This window comes from Triturus cristatus, chromosome 6 (assembly GCF_964204655.1).
Source record: "Triturus cristatus chromosome 6, aTriCri1.1, whole genome shotgun sequence".
Classification (NCBI taxonomy): Eukaryota; Metazoa; Chordata; class Amphibia; order Caudata; family Salamandridae; genus Triturus; species Triturus cristatus.
In genome coordinates this window covers 1,490,680,280-1,490,698,135 of record NC_140589.1, presented here as the reverse complement: position 1 = coordinate 1,490,698,135, position 17,856 = coordinate 1,490,680,280, and positions in this window count along the sequence as shown.

Here is a 17,856-nt window from a genome sequence, read left to right as displayed (position 1 = left end):
CTCTGTGTGGCTCCACTCGCCCTCCGTGTCACTGGGTCCCCCCGACTCCTCTCCTTCTGTCCCTGTCAGGCTCTGTGGCTCCTCCTGGTCCATGGAGCTGTCCCCTACTGTGGCCGTGGATGTATCTGGATAGGAATAGGAAGTAAGAGAACAACATCAGTCACCTGCACTGACTGCACACACCACAGTGAGTACATCACATCACAGGGCAAGCCCTGGCATCATCAGCTGAACACAGCTCAAAGTGCCAACACTGTTTAGAATAAGCCAATTGTCATTCTCAACATCAACCTTGGCACACACATCCCTCCTTGACTCGCACACATATGTCTGTTGCATGTTGGATGCTAATACCCCACTGGCCCGACATGCACCATCCATACATTAGTTGTACATGCAAGTGAACATGTAGGAGTATGTCACTATACACACAGCACATCTCTTGCTACTGACTCAGTACAGGTGTCCGGATGAAGGGATGGGCAGAGACTCATTTCACATGCTTGTGATGCATGCCAGCAACACACACTATGATGTTCTCATGTCCTGATGGGCAATGCCACAATTGGGTGCATGGTGCACACTTGAACACAATGCAGGATCACTCATAGCAAGTTAAATGCCATGGCACTGGCATGCCTGGAAAGTCAGTCAACACTGTCTCCTGTCACAGGGGCAGGGCATCCAGAAAAAAACAGTATGCACTGTCTCACAATCATAGCTCAGGGGTAAAGCTAACTCTGCAGATGACCGGTGCACTTGCCCATCCCCTGCAAACAACATATCCAGGACCCAGAAGACCACAAATCATGCAAATCAGACATATGAGTCTCTGCAAACACAACTCCCTGTACATTAACACATCACAGTCTGCCATGCATGTAACCCAGCTGCCTGACGGACACAGTTGCATACACCATTGTGCGCTGTCAGATAATCACACACCTATATGTCACACAGGTCTTGTCTCTCACAGTCACATCTCAGATGTCCTGCTGACCCTCTGAATCATGGACACCCCAGTTGTACGTAACAACAAGCCACACCATAATGACACAGAGGCAGACACCTGAAGGCACATGTCACTAAGCACAACCTGTAATTTGATACACAGCAGTGGGATTACAGAGTGTTTATAAATGCCCTTGAGGAGGCATGACTGCCCAGGTCTACATGAAACAGTGTTTTGCCCTGGACAGTAGTCAGGTGGCTAAGCAAGTGTGACATACTTGATAAACATACTCCTGAGGCCCCAAAGTTGGAGTCACCTGCTGCTTGGCTTTGTTTGGAATACCTCAGCCACATGTGGCGAGTCAGACCAGCAATTGGAACACATCTCAAGGGCATACACAGATCACGTCAGATCTCAGGCAATGGGCAAACAATTGAACCACCCATGAAACACACAACAGAGTCACGGGAACAGATGCTGTCCGGTAGCTGAAGCATAGCTGACTGCAGGGACACAGTGCCCTAGTGACACAAGCAACAGACTGTAGGGGCCACACCTGCGGAACAGATGAGGAGGGTGCATCCCACAATTGAGGGACCTGAGTATTGGACTACAAGACCTACGTAATGTGGAAGTGTGACCAGACCAAAAGACTGCAATTAGCATTTCAGTCATAGTACACAGATTAGGCATGGACTTACCCCCTTCCTGCTGCTGTCTGGCCTCCAGCTGCCTATCCAGGTCCGGGAAGACCACCGCCAGGATCCGGATCATGTGGGGAGTCAAGGTCCGGTGTCCGCCCCTCCTGCGTGGAGGTGACAGCTTCAGCTGGACTCTAGCTATCCTCTGGGTCCAGCCCCGAATGTCCTGCCACCTCTTCTGGCAGTTGCAGATCTGGCGCTTGTAGACCCCCACCGAACGAACTGCCCGGGCGATGGTCAGCCATATCTCCTGCTTCTGGTGGGCATCAACCTGTGAGGATAACAAAGTTAAAAGTACATTAACGCATATGCCCCATATTTGTGCTGCATGTCATCATCACAAAGGGAAATGAGTTACACAGGTAGTGCAACCATGAGGAAGGACAAATCACCTGCATGTCTGACATGTTAACAATGCCTGGGTAGTTTAAGCTTGCACTAATGCACTTTAGCAGTAGGACAACTGTTCATTACATGTACCTACACACTATGGGTGATGAAAGTAGTCATTGAGAATGCTTGCCACTGGTGTACACACTGCTAGTATTGCTAGTCAGACAACATGCATAATTAGGAAGGCAGTGGACTGCACACTCACCTGCTCCCCTGGTTTCCCATAGAGCTTGCTGTACTTTGGAAGGAGCCCGTCCAGCAGGGCCTGGTTCTCCTCCTCAGTGAAGGCTGGGGCCCTCCCCAGAGTACGTGGCATAGCAGGAGCCAGAGGATGCAGAGACAGCAGCAGTGGTAGCAGGGATGTGGCCCAGGAGCATGTAGTGCAGGCAAGTGAGCTCCCTGGGGGCCAGCCAGCCTTATATCTGTGCTGCAGAGGCAGAATCTGTGCCATGTGTCCCAAGTGATAGGTCCAACATGGTTGCATTCTATGAATCTGGCCAATCCATGGAAATGTACGACTCGTACACGCCTTCCGCATTGTTCAATTCTTCACCTTCATGAAGCACGTGAAATTGCAACATTGTTGTAGGCATCCAACTGAATTTCCAGCGCACAACTCGTACAAGTTTTGAATCCGCATCTGTCTCCATGACAGTCCAGAGCCAATGGGTGCGCCCGGCTCGGTCAACTGACTGTACAACGCGTATTTTGAAAATACACACACACCCGTCTCCATACGATTCAATGGCCAAGGCGTACGCCTGTCTCGGACCATGCCTGCTCGACGCGTATGCATGATAGCCACCCGCGTCGGACCTCATTGCAGTCAATGGCAAAGCGTACGCACGGCTCGGTCATGAACCCTGCAATGCGTACACATTGTCACCTGCGTCGGACCTCATTGGTGTGACTATTCGATGGATTCAACACACAATTGCTTGCCAGGGACACCTGTGCACACTTACCACACTACAGCATTGGCCACACAGTGTCCCATGGTATGTAAGGCTGCATTCCCTGGGTGTTTGGGGGGGGCACATCTGGTTTGTTGGGTGGCACTTTTGTGCAGCCACTTCCAGGCTGTGCACGTGTACATGGGGGCAGAATCCTTTGTATGTCATGCACATTACCACTGTGATGTGCAAATGTACAGTAATGGGCATGAGTCACGGACACAGTTTCATGTTGGGTATGTTTGGGCCATGTCACAAATTGTGTTGCACTGTTGCTGCTTTACGTTGTGGGGGGCATAAGTGTGTTGTGACCTTTTAGAAATCGTTTGTAAAAATCAATTTACGCTATCTGTGGCATTCTGTGTATTTTACTGTTTTAAGAATATTTCGTTTTTATTGAATTTTTAAACTTTAAGCACTGAACTCTGCTTTTCGCCCGTGCTTATCTATTTTTACTCTGCAATTTTAAACGCGTGACACTCGAGGGCGATTCCCGCTCGGGTCAGCGTTCTAGTCTCGTTGACTCCACCCACTCCCTACCCTCATAAGCCGGATGCTGCGTTTGCACCGGTAATTGTGTTGCACTGTTGCTGCTTTACGTTGTGGGGGGCATAAGTGTGTTGTGACCGTTTAGAAATCCTTTGTAAAAATCAATTTACGCTATCTGTGGCATTCTGTGTATTTTACTGTTTTAAGAATATTTCGTTTTTTATTGTATTTTTAAACTTTAAGCACTGAACTCTGCTTTTCGCCCGTGCTTATCTATTTTTACTCTGCAATTTTAAACGCGTGACACTCGAGGGCAATTCCCGCTCGGGTCAGCGTTCTAGTCTCGTTGACTCCACCCACTCCCTACCCTCATAAGCCGGATGCTGCGTTCGCGCAGCGGATGCGCGCGGCGGGCGCGCCGGCGGCGCGCCGAAGGTGCACCAAAGGTAAGCCCATCTGCGCCTGTCCGCGCCAAGTACGCGCAAAGGCCAGGCCATGCTGTCGGTTTGAGTGGGGAGGTGTTAGGAGGCAAGAGATATAGTAAATGTCAATTGTTGTCCCTGAATAAGCCATGCCGCAAGGGCTGTAGGAAATGGGCTGTGCTCCAGGACATTACTTGGTTCTGCCCCGCCTGTAATTTCTGCCTCGGCCCACGGGGAGGTTCTTCTACTAGTCACCATGATTGTGGAGCTACTATTCAGGCTGCACTCATCAATGCTCGGTCTCTGGTGAAACATGCCCCCGATATATACGAACTTCTCTCTGATGCGGGCCTGGATCTTCTATTCATCACCGAGACATGGCTGAATGAATTGTGTGCCCCTACGATTGAACTCTCTATTCCGCCTGGGTTCAAAATTGCCTGACTCGACAGATCTTCTGGGAGAGGAGGTGGTATTGCCTTAGTTCTCAGAGACATCTGGTCGTTTTCCTGTGAAGCCTCGGTGGGGTTTGTTGACGCTGAGGCCCTTGATTTTTCTATTGCTTTGTCCCCCCACTTTACCTTGGGCGGTACGTTGGTTATCGGCCCCCCTGGTGGCTTTCTCAAGGCCCTGGATGATGTGATTATTCCACGTGCCCTGCGTTTCCCAAGGTTTCTTCTCCTTGGGGACTTTAACATACATCTTGATTGTCCGGATGCGCTGGGTTCCAGGGAGTTAAATGATCTGTGTGTCCTGGCTCACTTGACTCAATGGATTAAATCTCCGACCCACCATGGGGGGCATTTGATTGATTTGATCTGTTCCAATTTTGATATAACAACTCCTGACCCGCTCCCGGTCTCATGGTCTGACCACTATTTGCTCTATTTTTCATGGTCTATCGGTAAAATCCCGCCTAGTGCCCGCCCTGTTCATAACTTACAGTCTCGCAGGATTGACATTCCGGCTCTTGCAAAGACGTTGGCTTGGTCGGAACCTTCACCTGCTAGCATCCTGGAGAATGAATGTGCCGACTTTACCTCATGGATCGCTCGTGGCGTAGAATCAGTGTCTAGTGCTCCCCGCGTCGGCAGACCTAGGGCCATTCCTCCCAAACCTTGGTACTCGTCCTCGCTTAGAGCTCTTAAACTGTCTTGCCAGGCATTGGAGCGCATTTGGCGCCGGGACTACTGTCCTTTCGCCAAGGCTACTTTGCGGAAGGCCCAACGTGACTACTACACAGCTATTAGTGCAGCTAAGAGTAGTTTCTTTGTTGCCCGTATAGCCAAAGCCAAGAACAACAGCAAAGAGATCTTCTCGATTGTCAGAAGTTTCCTATCCCCTGCCGCGGAACAAACTCCCCTTCCAGCCTCCCTTGAGCGTTGGGAGGAACTGTCGTCTTTTTTTATCGAAAAAATCCAAGTGATCCAGGACAGCCTTGCTCGGGATTTTTCCCCCTGACTGATTCCTCTTCTCTGCCGACCTCCCAGGTCTGTTCCTCCTCTTTTTCCATGTTCTCGCACGTCGAAGAATGTGACAACTTGGCTATCTTACAATCTCTCAAATCAGGGTCCCCTTCTGACCCCGCTCCGGCCAGAGTGTTTGCTGGTATTGCTGAGGTGATCTCTCTGAAGGTCAACAGAATTATAAATCTTTCCCTGCAGACCTCTATGGTTCCTTGTAGTTGGAAGCAGGCCAAACGCCTTTCTCGCCTGAAAAAACCCTCACTCGACCCTTCTATTCCGACTAGCTATCGTCCTATTTCTCTTCTCCCTGCCATGGCCAAAATTTGTGAGAAGGTTGTTTTTCGGCAACTGGAAGCCTTTGTGGAATCCTCCGGCCTACTACACCCTGCGCAGTCGGGTTTTAGGTCCGCCTACAGCACCGAAACTGCGCTTGTGTAGGTGGCCGAGGCTATTCCGGGGTGCCTTGATGCGGGCGGCAGAGCAGCTTTGGTGCTACTCGATCTTTCTGCCGCCTTCGATACGGTTCCCCATCAGCTCCTCCTCTCTCGCCTGGCCAACATCGGTGTCGGTGGCCATGCGTAGAACTGGCTAAAATCTTTCTTAGAGGGCCGGACCCAGCAGGTGTGAACGCCGCCTTTCTCCTCGACGGTGAGGAAGATGGCTACGGGCGTCCCGCAGGGATCCACTTTGAGCCCCCTGCTTTTCAATATTTATCTTACACCTTTGATTTTTTTGGCAGAGGAATTAGGTGCGAAAATAATGGCCTATGCGGATGATACACATCTTCTTTTTACTTGGAAGGATTCTGATTTGTCTACTGCGTCCGCCCAGAACTGCCTTTCGGCTGTTTTTAAGTGGCTGGCCGCTGCGCATCTAAAATGTAATGAGGACAAATCTGAAGTTCTCCTGTATGGACAATTTCCCTCTGATTTTAGATCATCTCTATGGCCTTCTAATCTCCCCCGCCCGCACTCAGAGGGCTCTCCTGCAAAAAATCTTGGGATTTGGTTCACGGAGGACTTACGGTTTACTTATCAAATTAATAAACTGGTCGGTCAGTGTTTTGGCATATTGAGAAGACTTCTCCCGCTGTTGCATTAGTCAGCCAAGGAAGCTGTGATTCGTGCCCTTATTCTTTCTCGGCTTGACTATGCCAACGCTCTGTACTTGGGCACTCCTAGATACCTAATCAACAAATTACAGACTATTCAGAATGCCGCTGCTAGACTCCTGTTCAACATCTCAGGACGGTCTAGCGTCAAAATACACCTCTGTGACTTACACTGGCTGCCAGTCCTCCAAAGAGTGCAATTCAAATCCCCAATTTTGGCCCACCGGGCTTTGCATAACACTGGTCCTATCTACATTCAAAAGCGGTTTGCCTTCTATACTCCTAATAGACTGCTGCGATCCGCCACCTCACGTCAGGTGACGGTATCACGCTTCCACAGGGTCCGCCTGGGTGGCCAATCTTTTTCAGTGAAAACAGCCATGGCCTGGAATGTCTTACCTTTGAAGCTTCGCGCTATTCAAGACCTTAGGCTTTTTAAAAAGCAACTGAAAACTTTTCTTTTCTCTGGGGCACTCTAATGTTTTCTCCTCAAGGTTCCGAATGCAGCATTCGCGCCAGGACACTTTTTAAGTATTAGTGCGCGTTATAAGTATTATATAACATAACATACACCCTGAGTCCTGGGGGTGATGGCATGTATGTCACAGTGAGACCTGTAGCCACAATACTGATGTGCACCCACAGACTGTGTGCATGTTGTGTCTCAGATGTGTCTGATCAAATGTGCCCAATGGGTGACAGTCTCCACATCCATGTGGTATATGCATCAACCTTGACGGTGTGTGTGTGTCTAAGAGAAGTACATGTAGGGCCTGCAGAGACAACACTGGCCACTACCTGTGGGACTCACGCTTGCCTTGTGGTGTGTACATGATATGCTATGTCCATGCCAGTGTCGATGTGGCAATACAGGGACCCTGGGTTTCTGCATGGCAAAGATCTGTGATGCCTGGGAGACATCAGGCCTCACTTGTCACTGTGTTGTGTATTTCTAACGTCACAGCAGTACATAGGTCGGGTGACAGAGCCAGATGATTGGCCATTGCACTACATGGGACTCATGTGGACATGTGGAATTGAGATGTGAGGTGATGGTCGTGTAGGTGACATATGTGTCCGTGCCCAACAGCACCCACCTCAGTACATTGTGTAATGTCTAGGCCTGGGCGGTAAATTTAGTTCAGTTTGCGGAATTTGCGATATTTTGACATTTTCGTGTTCCGCGGAGAGCGCGAAAATGTCAAAACTTTCACAACCTGCCGCGAAACTGAAGTATTTTTCTTGTTCGCACTTTAAAAATGCATTCTCGCGCGTGCGGTCGCGACTTACTGGGTCCCTGCGTTCGTGGACGAGTTTTCCTATCCATTCGCACGCGCCACAAGATGTTGGATTGTTGGTAGCCGGTCGCGCTATCCCGCGAGTGTTTGTGATCGCGAACATGTCATTGTGATCGCGAACAGGGAATAAGCATCGCGAGCAAGATGGCTGCACCCATTAGTGACCACATGGGCAAGCACGCAAGCACGCAAAAACACATCGCGAACGGGCTGGAAAAGCAATCTCCACATCTTCGCGAAAGTTTCGCATGCTTGCATAGTGTTGGACTTGGCCCTTTTTCCCTCATTTTTTTCGTTTTTGTAATGTTAAGGTGCAGGTGCTTACTTCGCCCAAGATGGCTGCCACAGACCCCTGCTACTGCAGGGTGGTCGTTTTTCATAGTAGCACCCTAGCTGCCAGGAGCTGGCTGGGACCCACAACAATGTTGCGATACCAGCCCGCCTTTTTGTCCCATAGTTAGAGTGGGGAAGCTCCTGGAAGAAGCTGGAACCTTCTAGAAGGGAGGTGGGGTTTTACTTTTGCCGCCTTGGCTAGAGGTCACCTGACCTAGGGCTACTTAAGAGTGGGAGGGAAACTTTTGTGGTGAGTTGGCCATTGGGGTGAAGCAGAGCTGGAAGAATCCACCAGGAGTGTAGGCGGTAGGGCCTAGCCAGGGACTTATGCCTCTGAGAGTGACAGGATTTAGGTACTGCCTCTTAAGTGAGTGAGGTGCCCTGTGAATCCCACTGATCTTGCCCAGTAGTAGGAGGACCCAGAGACTCTCTGCCAACCTGACTAGGAAGGACCTAGTCGCCCTCTCCATTCCTACCCCCTGTAACAGAACCCCTTAAGGGCGCCAGATACATCTGCGCCACAAGACTTCATCTGTCAACTGATAACTGAAACCTAACTGTAAGAACTGAGACTGCATGACAAGAGCGAGCTGTAAGCCTTGAATGCCTGAGCTGAGACTGCGTGTCCAAGCTGACCTATCAACCTAAATGCTAAGCCGATTGCCAAGCCACCGGGGATCGACCAGGTACTAGCGCTGTGACCCCCGCGCTCTGGGACCCCCGGCAGCGTGCTCCGCTGAGCACCATATCCCCATCCTTAATTTGAGCCCCCCCTGCGACGACGAAGCCAGCGCGCTCACCGCCGCGGCCTGGAGGCCTGGAGGAGTGCCCTGCTGTGTCGCGAGGCCCAGGAGAAGCCCGGGGCCCCGTCGCTGCCGTCGCAGCCGTGTGAGGAGGTGCGCAAGGTTGGGGCCGAGTTCCCCCATCGTCGTGAGGACGGACGCCTGCTGACGCCGAGACGGAGGTAAGCCCGGAGGCCGAGATCCCCCCTGGTGCGCCCCCTGCTGGTCTGGAAACCACACCGCACTTGGCCCGGGTTGTCCCCTCCGTGGGAGTCCCCTCCCCTGCTGCGCGACGGAGAGACCCCGCCGAGGGATCCGTTCCGTGTCCCCCTTTAGTGAGACTGAGGCGCTTTCACTTCACCGGCTCCGCTGCAACGGCCTCGGAGTCCAGTACGAGTAGCGTGTTATGTTCTATGCTCTGCTCGGAAGTATTTATATGCCGATGATCACGAGTAGAGTGTTATGTTATATGCTCTGCTCGAAAGTATTTACATGCCGATGATCACGAGTAGCGTGTTATGTGATATGCTCTGCTCGAAGGTATTTACATGCCGATGATCGCGAGTAGCGCGTTACGTTATCTGTTCTGCTTGAAAGTACTTACATGCTAAGGATCACGAGTAGCGTGTTATGTTATATGCTCTGCTCGAAAGTATTTATATGCTAAGGATCACGAGTAGCGTGTTATGTTATATGCTCTGCTCGAAAGTATTTATATGCTAATGATCGCGAGTAGCGCGTGATGTTATATGCCCTGCTCAAATGTATTCCCAGGTAAATGATTGCGCGTAGCGCTTGGTTTTATATGCTTTGCTTCACAGGATTAGGGACCATCGAGTACGAGGAGCGCTTAGTTCCACAGGCTCCATGTTAATGTACCCGATGTCACCCATTACGAGTATCGTGCTGTGTTAGACGGCCTGTTCAGGGAAAGGTCTCACTTCGTGCGCACAGCGCTATAATCACCCGCACTTAGCCAACTGCCGTGGGTGTCTGAATGAGGTTAGGCACTGCATATGTATCGCCAAGATTGCCGTATTTACTGATGGATGGTATTATGATGCATGTATCGCCTTGTTACTTCCTGAACTGCAACTGACCAGCTATACTTGGATAAACTTGAAGTATTTGCATAATTTAAACGGTGTGGCGTCCCTTATTGTGTGTGACTCTAGTCCATGAGAAGCGTGTGGTGTATGGTTGCTTAACACATAGCCCTCTGGTTGCCCGACCGGCTCGCGCCACGTTACCGCCCTTAGGGCCTGGTGACCCCAGGTTCCTACATTGTTGGCCAGCGGTGGGATCCTTGGGACCTGTGACCATACAGCACCCTTCAGTGAGGCGAAGGGCGCCACAATTAAACGCCTATCCTACATTTTTTTTGATTGCTGCATTGTTAGTTCCACTGTCCAGGTTGAGAGTGCAAGAAGCCTGGTGAGCCGTTAACTGTTGCCTATACCCTAGGAATTTTTCTCCTTAGAGTCTAGGTCCCCACCTGCCAGAATGGAATCCCGGTTAGCTGACCTCGAGGGGTACACAGTGAAGCAACTAAGGGAGTTCGCGCAGGAGTTGGGGGTGCCTGGGATGCGGAGGGCCAAAGCGCCGGAACTCCGCACCGCCATTAGGGCATGGGTAGAAGCCCACCCAGAAGGGAGAGGGGATGAGGGACAGGAGGCGCCAGATGCACCTCAGGAGGAGAGCGCCCAAGAAGTCCTAGACATTGTAAACATAGATGAGTCTGAAAATGTGCCCCCAGGGAGACGTTCTGGGGCCAGTAGTAGGACAGGGTCTAGTAGGAGCGCGTCTCCAAAGGAGTATGAGGACAGAAGGGAAGAGAGGCAATTAAGATGGGAACTAGCCAGATTGGAACAAGAAAGGGAGAATAAGAAATGGGCAATGGAGGAGAGGAGGATGGCGCACGAGCTTCGGATGAAGGAGTTGGAGCTGCGTGCCCTCCAGATGAGTGTGTCCAGTGAGGACACTGGTGGCAGCATACCGGAAGCTCCACAGGAGCTAGAAGTTTATTTACCCCGGGATGACATCACCAGGGTGTCTGAGGAGGCATTGGGGTGTGAACCTGAAGGGGGTGGTGCAGGGATCTCCCAACCCAGCGAGGTGGGAGAAGTGGCAGATAGCCCAGCTAGGTCCCAGGGAGAGAGGGTTGTAGGGCCTCACGACCTATCTATAGGAAGGCGTGAGACGGGGAGGTGTCCCGAGGTGCCCCAACCGCAGTCTCAGGGCCTGGAGAGTTCCGCAAGGGAGCCCCAGGTTGGGAGCCTAGGCTGTCCCGATGTGCCATCCAGTGCAGGGGAGCCCCTAGTGTCAGGAGGACCCAGGGCGACTGTAACCAGCGCGCCTGAGGTTCTGGGGTTGGCCCAGTCGCAGGGTCTAGATCCTGTGCTGGGATGCCAGGCTCAGGGGTTGCCTGACCTGGCGGGTGGGACCTCTGTTAACAGGGTCCCCCCGAAATTGACTTCCAGGGGTACCTTTCCCGGTGGGAGGGTGTGGAACTCTGGGAGGGGGTGCAGAGGGAGGAAGGTCTCGCCTCGGGCACCGACTCAGCCTAAGGGTTTAGACCCTAGGTTGAGGGATCAGTTGAGGGGCCAAGGCCCTAGACTGAGGAGGAAGTGGTTGTCTGAGGGTGCCTCGCAGGGTAGGGTGAGGAACCCCAGAAGGAGAGTTAGGGGGAGGAGAGCCTCGCCCCTGAAGGCTGGTCAGCCTAAGGGTGTGAACCCCAGGAGGAAGGACCGAAGGCAGTTTAGGACTGCAAGGAGGAGGACCGGAGTGGTCAACAGGCACTACAGGCCTGGGGCTACTGCCCCCCACTCCGCGAGATCACCCGGGCCAGAGACATCTGGACGGCCCAGGGGCCGGTCCTGGCCACAACTAGCTAGGGAGCCCCAGTGGGGTGGTTTCGTTGGTCCAGGGAGGTTTGCTAGGGAACCATTGGGTTCCAGAGCGGAGGAGAACCTGCGGGTGCTCCTGCCGTTGCGGGCCTGCGTCCACCTTTTTTCGCCCCAAGCAGGGAAGACCATCAAGGCATTGATCGGTCTACCCTGGCTTTCGGCTGGAAGGGGGTTATGTTGGACTTGGCCCTTTTTCCCTCATTTTTTTCGTTTTTGTAATGTTAAGGTGCAGGTGCTTACTTCGCCCAAGATGGCTGCCACAGACCCCTGCTACTGCAGGGTGGTCGTTTTTCATAGTAGCACCCTAGCTGCCAGGAGCTGGCTGGGACCCACAACAATGTTGCGATACCAGCCCGCCTTTTTGTCCCATAGTTAGAGTGGGGAAGCTCCTGGAAGAAGCTGGAACCTTCTAGAAGGGAGGTGGGGTTTTACTTTTGCCGCCTTGGCTAGAGGTCACCTGACCTAGGGCTACTTAAGAGTGGGAGGGAAACTTTTGTGGTGAGTTGGCCATTGGGGTGAAGCAGAGCTGGAAGAATCCACCAGGAGTGTAGGCGGTAGGGCCTAGCCAGGGACTTATGCCTCTGAGAGTGACAGGATTTAGGTACTGCCTCTTAAGTGAGTGAGGTGCCCTGTGAATCCCACTGATCTTGCCCAGTAGTAGGAGGACCCAGAGACTCTCTGCCAACCTGACTAGGAAGGACCTAGTCGCCCTCTCCAATCCTACCCCCTGTAACAGAACCCCTTAAGGGCGCCAGATACATCTGCGCCACAAGACTTCATCTGTCAACTGAGAACTGAAACCTAACTGTAAGAACTGAGACTGCATGACAAGAGCGAGCTGTAAGCCTTGAATGCCTGAGCTGAGACTGCGTGTCCAAGCTGACCTATCAACCTAAATGCTAAGCCGATTGCCAAGCCACCGGGGATCGACCAGGTACTAGCGCTGTGACCCCCGCGCTCTGGGACCCCCGGCAGCGTGCTCCGCTGAGCACCATATCCCCATCCTTAATTTGAGCCCCCCCTGCGACGACGAAGCCAGCGCGCTCACCGCCGCGGCCTGGAGGCCTGGAGGAGTGCCCTGCTGTGTCGCGAGGCCCAGGAGAAGCCCGGGGCCCCGTCGCTGCCGTCGCAGCCGTGTGAGGAGGTGCGCAAGGTTGGGGCCGAGTTCCCCCATCGTCGTGAGGACGGACGCCTGCTGACGCCGAGACGGAGGTAAGCCCGGAGGCCGAGATCCCCCCTGGTGCGCCCCCTGCTGGTCTGGAAACCACACCGCACTTGGCCCGGGTTGTCCCCTCCGTGGGAGTCCCCTCCCCTGCTGCGCGACGGAGAGACCCCGCCGAGGGATCCGTTCCGTGTCCCCCTTTAGTGAGACTGAGTGCGGTGCCTTGTGAACTGCACCGGAGCGTAGACACTTTCTCCTTGAGTCCTGTTGCACTCCCCCTTGGAAGCCTCTTCCGAAGGACTGATTAACATTGTTCACGAGAGGCGCTTTCACTTCACCGGCTCCGCTGCAACGGCCTCGGAGTCCAGTACGAGTAGCGTGTTATGTTCTATGCTCTGCTCGGAAGTATTTATATGCCGATGATCACGAGTAGCGTGTTATGTTATATGCTCTGCTCGAAAGTATTTACATGCCGATGATCACGAGTAGCGTGTTATGTGATATGCTCTGCTCGAAGGTATTTACATGCCGATGATCACGAGTAGCGCGTTACGTTATCTGTTCTGCTTGAAAGTACTTACATGCTAAGGATCACGAGTAGCGTGTTATGTTATATGCTCTGCTCGAAAGTATTTATATGCTAAGGATCACGAGTAGCGTGTTATGTTATATGCTCTGCTCGAAAGTATTTATATGCTAATGATCGCGAGTAGCGCGTGATGTTATATGCCCTGCTCAAATGTATTCCCAGGTAAATGATTGCGCGTAGCGCTTGGTTTTATATGCTTTGCTTCACAGGATTAGGGACCATCGAGTACGAGGAGCGCTTAGTTCCACAGGCTCCATGTTAATGTACCCTATGTCACCCATTACGAGTATCGTGCTGTGTTAGACGGCCTGTTCAGGGAAAGGTCTCACTTCGTGCGCACAGCGCTATAATTACCCGCACTTAGCCAACTGCCGTGGGTGTCTGAATGAGGTTAGGCACTGCATATGTATCGCCAAGATTGCCGTATTTACTGATGGATGGTATTATGATGCATGTATCGCCTTGTTACTTCCTGAACTGCAACTGACCAGCTATACTTGGATAAACTTGAAGTATTTGCATAATTTAAACGGTGTGGCGTCCCTTATTGTGTGTGACTCTAGTCCATGAGAATTTAACAAATAATGGGGTAACCCAGTATCCCTCAGAACCTGGGCAGTACGTTTATAAGGTAAACAATGGTTCCGTTGGGTGAAAGAATTACTTTACATGTTAGGCATAATCAAGCGTTATTCAAGAAATGTACAGTATTCTACTGTAAGCAACACACAAGACAGTTCATTATGCAAATTCTTTATATATAAATTTCGTCATTCATATATGTATGCAATGATATTTCATGGCAGGCCGTCAAGCAATAGTGTGATGATACAAGTGACACAGTGAAAAAGTGCTCGGTGACAGTGTGCGTGATATATACAGTTGTTTAAAATCGAAAATATTCGAAAGTGGCCAGAAGGTTCTATAGTAACGCTGCGTAATGGAAGTGTTCCTTTTTGGCGCAGATCCTATGTAAAGGTCCACAAAATAGTCGACGTTTCAACCCTAATACTGCACTCTTGAAAGGTCAGTGCGGGTCTTCATCAGGACTTGGAAGGAGGGTGACGGCCTGTTAGTGACAAAAGGAACTCGGTCAGGTGTGTTGACATGAGTAAAGGGACAAAGGATACTAAGGGTGGCAGAAGACTCACCTTAGTTAGAGAGAAAATCAATTCTATTCAGTGTGTGGACGATCACCGGATGGGGTCCACCTTGTAGGCGAGGGGCCTGTAGACAATTAGTTCAGGGTAAATATGATTCAACCCAGACAAAGAGGTGATCGATGATCAACGTTACAGGGGAGAGACTAACTTGCTCACCTACGTTGATACAATGGTCCCGTGGTATTCAGGGCTCCACAGCAGTAAAAATCGCATCTAGAGAACAAAAATTAGTGTGTTTGAGTAAAGGCTACTGTAAATCGACCGCTCACCGGAACGATTATTACAGAGTTGGCGCTCACCTATATTGATGCGCAGTGCTGTCAAAAATCCAAGCGTTTCTAATCCCTTAGTGTGGGTGATGTTGGCTCTTCAAACGAAGTTTAACTGTAAACAAGCCAAAATTAGGTTTAGCATTTAAAGGCAAGAAACCCAATTAAGAATATTTAGACTCTTTTTGAGTCTAAATATTCTTAATTGGGTTTCTTGCCTTTAATCGTTCCGGTGAGCGGTCGACTATTTTGTGGACCTTTACATAGGATCTGCGCCAAAAAGGAACTCTTCCATTACGCAGCGTTACTATAGAACCTTCTGGCCACTTTCGAATATTTTCGATTTTAAACAACTGTATATATCACGCACACTGTCACCGAGCACTTTTTCACTGTGTCACTTGTATCATCACACTATTGCTTGACGGCCTGCCATGAAATATCATTGCATACATATATGAATGACGAAATTTATATATAAAGAATTTGCATAATGAACTGTCTTGTGTGTTGCTTACAGTAGAATACTGTACATTTCTTGAATAACGCTTGATTATGCCTAACATGTAAAGTAATTCTTTCACCCAACGGACTCTAGTCCATGAGAAGCGTGTGGTGTATGGTTGCTTAACACATAGCCCTCTGGTTGCCCGACCGGCTCGCGCCACGTTACCGCCCTTAGGGCCTGGTGACCCCAGGTTCCTACACATAGATTTTGTGCAATTTCGCGATAATTTGCAAAAGTCAATTTCGCAAATTCCGCCCACCCTTAGTAATGTCATGATCTATCATGTGATATTGAGCCTGGTCATGGCCACATGGGTGGATGAACCGACAATCTTCCTTTGTTCATCTCTTTTCTGCAGGGCACCAGCTGTCCATCGACTGTTCCCAGACCTTGCAACCATGCAGGAACGCGACTGCATCCGACGGTAAAGCCTCACCAGGCCACTGATTGAGGAGTTGGCAGAGCAGTTGGCGCCACAACATCTGCTACCTGGCCGGACATACCCTACAGCACTGACCCCAGAGGTGAAGGTGATGGCAGCCCTGCACTTCTTTGCTACTGGTACCTTCCAGTACACTGTGGCTACTGCTGGTGGGATGTCGCAAACTATGTTTAGTCGGGTGCTACGCGATGTCTTGGAGGGGATGTTGCATTTCCTAGACCTGTACATCAAGTTCCCGAGCCCAGCTGAACTCCCGGAAATAAAAGATGCCTTTTATACACTGGGGAGGATGCCGAACATCATCGGATCTATTGATGGGACACATGTGGCCCTGAAAGAACCACAGGCACATGAGCAGGCATACCGAAACAGGAAACATTTCCACTCAATCAGTGCTCTGGTGGTATGTCTTGCAGACATGTCTATCACACATGTGTGTGCACGGTTCCCTGGTTCGGCGCACAATGCCTACATAATGAGGAGTAGTCACATTGCAACGCTGATGTCACAGATGCCAGCTCAGCATGCCTGGCTTGTCGGTGTGTACTGACTGTTTATCATTGTGTGTGTTTGTCAATGTTGTATTCCGCACTCTTACAAAACTAAGCTACTTGTTCATTTTTGTGTGTGTAGGTGACTCCAGATACCCCAACATGCCGTGGTTGCTGCCACCCCTCAGGAACCCTGTGACTCCAGCCGAGATGCACTACAATGAGGCACATGGTCGGAGCAGGAGGGTGATTGAGCGGACATTCAGCCTCCTGAAAAGCCGCTTTCGCTGCCTGGACAAGCCCGGAGGGGCCCTCCCATATGAACCTGCAAAGGTGTGCAAAATAATCCTTGTATGCTGCATGCTCCACAACATGGCAGTGCGGAAGGAGGTGCCTCTCATCCAGGATGGCAATGACGATGACCAACCTCCGGCACCTGTGGAGGATCCCGGCCTGGGCCAAGATGCCAGTGATGATGAGGGTGATGTCCGCTCATAGCTCATCAACAACTTCTTCACCTGAATGTGATTTTCCAGTAGGCCTGGGCAGTAAATTCTGTCCCGCTCGCGAAATTTGCGGAATTTGGGTAATTTCGCGTTCTGCGGAGAACGCGAAATTGCCCAAAATTCTGCGTTCCGCGACTTCGCAAAATTTTTTTGCTTGTTTGCGTTCTCAAAATGCGTGTTCGCGAGATATTTCTCCCCGAGCACGCAAACAGCAATTGTGAACAGGAAAAAAGCATCGCGAACAAGCAATTCCGCATGTCCGCGGAATTTCTGCGTGTTCGCAGAGATTTTTTACCGTTTTGCGGAGATTTGCGTAATGCGATTACGCAAATTCCACCCACCCCTAGTTTCCAGGGATGTTATGTCAATGTATGGAGTTAGCCTGGAATGTGTTGTGGCTGCTCTGTTGCTGTCTGAGTGTGTCTGTGTGCCACTTGATTGGATGTGTGCAGTGATGTGTCCATTCAGGTGGTGTGTACTCCACAATAGGGTAGTACTGCTAACTTGTTTTTATGTAGGTTTATTGTTTGGTGCATGTGTATTGTATTTCTCTCCTGTTTTGCTGTGCGTTTGACTGTGTCTTGTGTCCTTCACAGGGTAATTTGCCTGTTGTTTGTTCAACACTGACCCCCAACACCCAGAATCCGACACCAGTGTGGGAGTAGTCAATTGACATCAAGTGATGTGCCACACACCCCTGGACTACAATTCTCAGACACTCTGTGACCGTGTGTCCACCGTAACGTACAATTGCCTTGCAACTATTGTGGAATAAACATGTTGCTGATGTGTAATGAACCTGTGCTATGCTATGTTAGGTGCGTTGTCTGTCTTCCCACATCTGACTGACATTTGATTACCTCACCTGTGGACTTGTTACCGCAGACTGTGGATAGGTGTTGTGGTTGTGCATACCTATG